Raw genomic sequence first — 6,921 nt, forward strand, 5'->3', positions numbered from 1 at the left:
ATTTATAATTATTTGACTGCATGTTTATACTGGGTCAAATTAGGATTATTATTTGATTGGTCAAGAAAATATTAGAAAATAAATTTTGTTATTATTTTTGCAAAGAAATTGTTATTAATTATTTTAGTGTTTACAAATATATTTTCAGTGTTCTTTTTGTTTTATTTTTAAATGCATGAGTTAATTTTTCAAATTTAAATTTTGAGAAAATATTGTCAAAATGATAACTATAAATCTCGAACATAAATTATAAAAGATATATAAAATACCCAAAAGTTAATTTGTGCATTTATTTATTTGGCGATTTAGTATTCTTATTGGTGAGGAAAATTTTTAATTGTTATATTGTTAAACGATATATCTAAAGTGATGAACCTACATTCAAGCATTAATTTAAGACTCTACTTTTAAATAATTCACAAAAATCTAATTTTTGTAGTTAAAATAATATAAAATATTAATATTTTTATAATTTTAAAATTAAATAATAATTATTATGCAATATCATTTTATTTAATTATAAAAATTACAAATCTATTATGAATATCTTATTATTAAGTGAATGTTCATCAAAATCAAGATAAGTTTTGATGTACTTTAAATTCTAATAGTCATTAGAAAGTATGGTTCTATTTTATTTATACTTCTTATGTCTAGAAATATAGACTTTGGAGAATCATTGTAAATATTCCGATTGATCAATAAAATACGCTCTCTTTTTATTCTCTCATTCTCTTTGTTCTTTACTTTCTGTCTATTTATTTTATAGTACGTTATCAACACGATCAATTTTAATTGTTTTTCTCCTTAAGTCACAAAAATATCCTCAAATTTTCTATTATCTACTACCTCCTAGAGTTGCTATTGTTTTAATTGGGGCTTGTACACTATGAGTAATCATTAGAGCCTTTAACCACTCAGGTACACATAAATCTCTTAATTTTTTTATGCCATTCTGTGTAAAGAAATTTATATAATCCTTACCTGATATGTTTTTCTCTTTTGTTGATTGATTTTGGTAAAATTATTTTATGAAAAATATTATTACTTTAAGGTTTCTTTTAAACTAATATTCTTTTATTAAATTATAGTATGTATGATATGTGGGTGAATATTTTATTATTAAATTATTGTTATTAAATATGCTTGAAATTATTTGATTAGATCTTTTAAATTGAATTTATAAAAATTTTATTAGAGCATCATAAGATTTTATAACATATATGTGGTATTGAAATTTGGTATAATGTGTATCGGATAACATTCAAGCATCGTACACGAAAATTTTGATTTTTTTATGAAATGATTTTTTTACTATTAGATTATAAATGTTATTAGGAAAACAAAGTTGTTCTACTACATGTAATAATACTCGTGATAACAATGATGTTAAAGAATCTCGGTATATTTTACTATGATTTGTTTATATATTATCATGTTTATTATAATTAGAGACTAATAATGACAACATGAATAGATAGACTTTGATTCGAAATCCACGCATGTTTTGCAACGGTGATTATGAAATAAAGAATCAATGGAGGCATTTAGAAGTCTGTGCTACCAGATTTGTTGCATTCTCGAAGTGAATGCGAACATAAAGAAAATAAAAGATATAATCATGGACCACTAAAAGTGGGAACATAGTAATATTATCAATGTGATATGAAAGATTATTGGCCACATATGTGGCGTATGCCCAAATATTTTGTTTCAGTTAATATTCTTTGAGGAAGGATATGAGAATGTAGTAATGAATTCTACCATTATAGATAGAAAATATTTATCTTATTTGGTATTGAAACAGACAAATAGTATTCTAATATTTGGCAGTACAAAATTAGTTGAAAGCTCCAAAATATCTAATATATCAATATCTAAAAAGCACAAAATTTGTGATGGTTAATGCATTAGTTTCAAAAGATATCCATTATAATGGATATCATATTGGAATTGTGAATGAAGAAAGATTATATTTCATATGAATCAAAAGAGGATTGGGTTATTGATTTATATTTATTACTCTTGTTATAAATTGAATAGATCATGACTATCTTTGTGATCTTCTTTTGTCATCATCCCCGTTAAGGGGTTGAAAGAGAAATGTTTGACTGTGAAAGATATACTTAACAACAATAGAACATGATAAATCTATCTAAAGCTCGTTATGGTTGGATGCACCTGAAGTTACAATTTTTAAAAAACTGTGAGTATAACTCTACAGTATTCAGAATAAGTTCTCAATTAAAATTACGTGAAAAAATATTATTCATGAGAACCTTGCAATAGAGAGCTTATTCAACTTTTCATGATTCAAATGTGCTCCTATGGTAGCAATATCATGATTTTTTTTCTTACTTATGATTGAACAAAATTTTTAACCACAAAACCTAACCATTCCTTGAAGAGAATATAACAAAATGTAATAAATTTGAAAGACATAATCTTTGACGTGGATGTAATAAATTGGACTATTATAATAGTCATGGGGGATGGTCGTAATAAATTTTCTCACCACCAGAAGTGGAAAAATGAAGAAAGCAAGAAAATAACAAGAATTTCCACCTTTTAAGAAGAGAGACAATTTGTTTATGAAGAGTCATTGATTGTGTATCTATTGTACACTTGGAAAATATGATCCACTATCAAAGTTTGCTATTAATAGATTTTGATTTAATTCAAAGTCTATTACTGAAGTTTAATTTGCTTAGTTCTTACCGTCAAGACTCAACGTAGAACAAAAAAATGTATGTCTTTAAATATTAAATAAACTTGATATATGATTTAAATATTTTGAGATAATCTTCTTTTTAAGTTTTGATTACATTTGTTACATATTGCTTTAAGCATCTTATTTGTTCATGAAAATAAATATTAATTGATTTATTTATGTCTCTATAGTAGGTTTTATAATTAAATAATATATTTGATTAAAACATATCTAGTATGCAAATTTATATTAAAGAACTAATGAATTTTATGGTTATTTGGATTTGATTTAGTTCAAAGAATTATTAAAGGTAGTAGTTCATACATTTTGTATTATTCTATTTATTAATTATTTAGAGAATTGACATGAGCAATTGTAAATGAAAAGTTCTATGAGCTTAAATAGTTGGATTTTGAATTAAATTTCATGCATGTTTATGATGATGGTTATGAAAAAATTGCTAGTTTTTCATTATGTCATATTTTTATGTTTGAGATGTGTCGTTTATTGATATATTTAATATATGCTTGTTTCTATACATGACCTTAGCAATTATTCTTAGTAGTTAACTGATTATGCAAAACTCTTGTTAAAAGGGTTTTAAAAGTATTTTGATTTGAACTCGGGACTTCTCATATGCCAAGCGAGAATCATACTACTAGACATAATGCCCTACATTTGAAGATTTTGGCATATTCCCTGAAGAGGATATTGCATATAATTATTTGGAAATTATATTTATTGACTTAGTGACATTATAGACTTCACATTGATTTAGACATTTCCAATAGTAGATGTCACAATATTACTTATATGTGGATACAAAGTAGAAAAATTATAGTAAAATTATCATTTTGTTACAATTTAGTACAATTAAAAGCATGTTAAAGTAAACTAGAAGTTTACTGATACAAATGCATTTACTACCATCCATGATCATATATGATGCAAAAATTAATTAAGAATTCATATGAACATTCATTAAAGAAAAATGAGATTCTTTAATTTAAAGAATTCACTAACTAAAGTTGAGATTTAATGTCTTGCATTTCTGAAATGAGTATAGGCCCATCCATCCACCATGTGGATGGTTTTGATATTAATAATATTAGTAAATGCATCTACAAATTAATCACGTATGTGTTATTAACTTGCAACCTGTCGTTTGTAAGATTGCTTGTTTAAATAATTAATTTCAGATCATGTAATTAAGACAATTCATCTTGCTAATACTATTGAGTTTATATCCCAGTCTTTTATTGATTGAGATTGAAAAAAAATTTGTAAATTTTTTTTGTTTATGCGCATGGTGGTTTAGAGAAATTATTGATTGAAAGCCTCTGAATTAATATCTAAACCATTACTTATGAGAACTAAACTTCCTCTTTTAACATGAGATTATGCTGATTTACATTGTACGCATCAAATCAATAAGTTATAAATACTCCCCATTACAATTGGTTTTTGATCAAGAGTTAAATATTTCTCATTTTCTCATTTTTTTATGTGCGTATATGTTTCAATTGCTCCACCACAATGCATAAAGATGAGTGAATCCTCAAAGAAAGTTGAGAATATATATTAATTACAAGTCTCTTTGTATTATTAGATGTTTTGAATGTATTGGAGATTCAATTATGACATGATTTGTGATTACTATTTTGAGTTGATAGTTTTCTCGACACTAGGGGGAGAGAAATAATAACTTGTAATGTAACGCCCCAAAACTCGGCCTAGAAGTTTAGACCGAATCCCGAAGGTTACATTGATCACCAAAGTGATCGCAGGAAAATTTTGGTTCAACAAGTGAGTAAACAAACAATATTTATGTTACGTAAAAATTTTCAATTATCAAATCCCGATATTTAAAAATACAGTTGTCCAATCCAAATAACGCTTACTTGTATTTAACACAATATTTCATACCACAGTATTTAAAACAGAACTTACAGTCTAAAATTGTTTACATAAAACTCAGATTTACAGAAAATACTTTGTTAACTAGTTTTAAAAACGTGACGCTTCTGAGACCTCTAGCATGCCAAGTCTAGCATTAGAATACAGAAACGTACCTGCAAGGGGAAACACTAAGGGGGTGAGCTACACGAGCTCAGTGTGAATTCCACGCGTGACTAATAATGGAATTACAGAACTCAATTCAATAGTGAAACATACTTACCGATATACACAGAATTAGAAAGTAAACTTGGAACCAACATCCCAACAGAACGAAACAATTCAAGCCACCAAGTCATATAGACACTCAGTTACAAGTGTTATGCAGTTAGGCAGAATACAGTCAGATAATCTTACACCCAGAACACTCAAATAGATGCGTATGAATGCAATCAAGTAATACAAACCTACCCATCCAGCCAAAACACCTCTCCGTCCCCCGATCACACCCTAAAAGAGCTATTTAATCTCATCCAACCAAACACACCATGTAGGACCTCGAAAGGCCCATCCAACCATACACACCAAGTATGTGGACTAAGCCACTCAAATGTTAATATGCAGCAGAGCTGACATATATGTCGTATTGTACGGTAAACCACTATACAGACGAATTACAGTTGAAAATACCAAAACAGATCAGACTCTCTTCTCTTCACAACCAACCCAAAAAGATTAATGCAAATGCAAAATACACACCATTTGAAGACAAACTTACAGAAACAAAGTACAGAATCAGAAATGCACACATTCAAATGCCCAGAATCAGAATCAGAATTAGATATAACATAACATCAATTAACACTCAACCGAATCACTTAATTAGAGTTATGACTGCGAATAACACACAAGTCCAGGCCAAAATAAAGTCTCGACCTCTTTTACAAAGACCTAGCTGAGGGTCGAAACACACAAAATCATAATTAGATCAAAAATAGACACAGTACAAAATTTGGTGACATAAGGCCACACGGCCGTGTGGAAAATGCCTAGGCCATGTGGGGATCTACACGCCCATGTGAAGGCCACACACGCTCGCAACTGTGGTGTTCGCCTTATAGATCTGGAGGCATTACCTTTACGATGAAAATCATCATATCTTTACTTATCATAAAAGTCTAAAATATTTGTTGACATAGAAAGAGTTCAACTTAAGGCATTGAAGATTGCATGGATTGCTTAAAGATTATGATTTGATTATAGAATATCATTCAGAAAAGCCAATGTTATGGCTAATGTTCTGAGTCAAAAATCCTTATTCGCTTTGAAAGCAATTAATACACAATTGGATCTGGAGTGTGATAGCTCTATTTTGGCTGAATTGAGAATTAAACTTGTATTTGTTAAAGAATTCAAAAATTACAAAAAGGTGATCGTGAATTGGAAGCTAAGCAAATTTTTTTTGAAAGTGGGCAAATCAATGAATTCAACATAAGCGATGAAGAGAGTTTATTCTTCTGTAATAAATTGTGTGCTCCAAATTATTTGGAGTTGAAGTGAGATATTCTACATGAAGCTCACAATAATATCTATATAAGGCATCCTGGTGGCAAAAAAAGGTATAATGATTTGAGACAGTTATATTGGGAGCCATGCATGAATATAGAAATAACTGAATTCGCGAAATGAATTTGTGACTAAGTGTTTGATATGTCAGTAGATTAAGGAGAGCATCAAGTTTTGTTGGGATTATTACAACCTATATTGATTCTTGAATGGAAATGGAAGTGAGTCACTATGGATTTTGTGACAAGATTGTTGTTGTCATAGGAAAAGAAAGATTCCGTTTGGGTGATAGTTAAAAGATTGACAAAGTTTGCCTATTTCATTCTGGTGCAAATAGATTATCCTCTTGAGAAACTTTCCAAATCATATATTTGGGAGATTGTGAGATTGCATGATGTGTTATTATCTATTATTTCGGATTGGGATCCTAGTTTTACCACCATATTTTGGAGTAAATTACACAAAGCTTTGGGTACTAGATTGAATTTCAACATAACTTTCCATTCATATATTGACGATCAATTGGAGCGTGTAATTCAAGTGCTTGAAGACATGTTACATTGTTGTGTGATTGAGTTCGAGGGAAGCTAGGAAAAGTTCCTTGTAACACCCTTTTCCTGACCCGATTGCTAGGTCAGAGCTACAGAATGCTATAGCCAAAATACAAAATAGTTATAAACATTAATCGATCCATTTTAGACAAAAAAAAACCCATTTAATTCTATCTATTCAATCATTCAAAAAAAAAT

The sequence above is a fragment of the Gossypium arboreum genome, chromosome 8 (assembly GCF_025698485.1).
Source record: "Gossypium arboreum isolate Shixiya-1 chromosome 8, ASM2569848v2, whole genome shotgun sequence".
NCBI lineage: Eukaryota > Viridiplantae > Streptophyta > Magnoliopsida > Malvales > Malvaceae > Gossypium > Gossypium arboreum.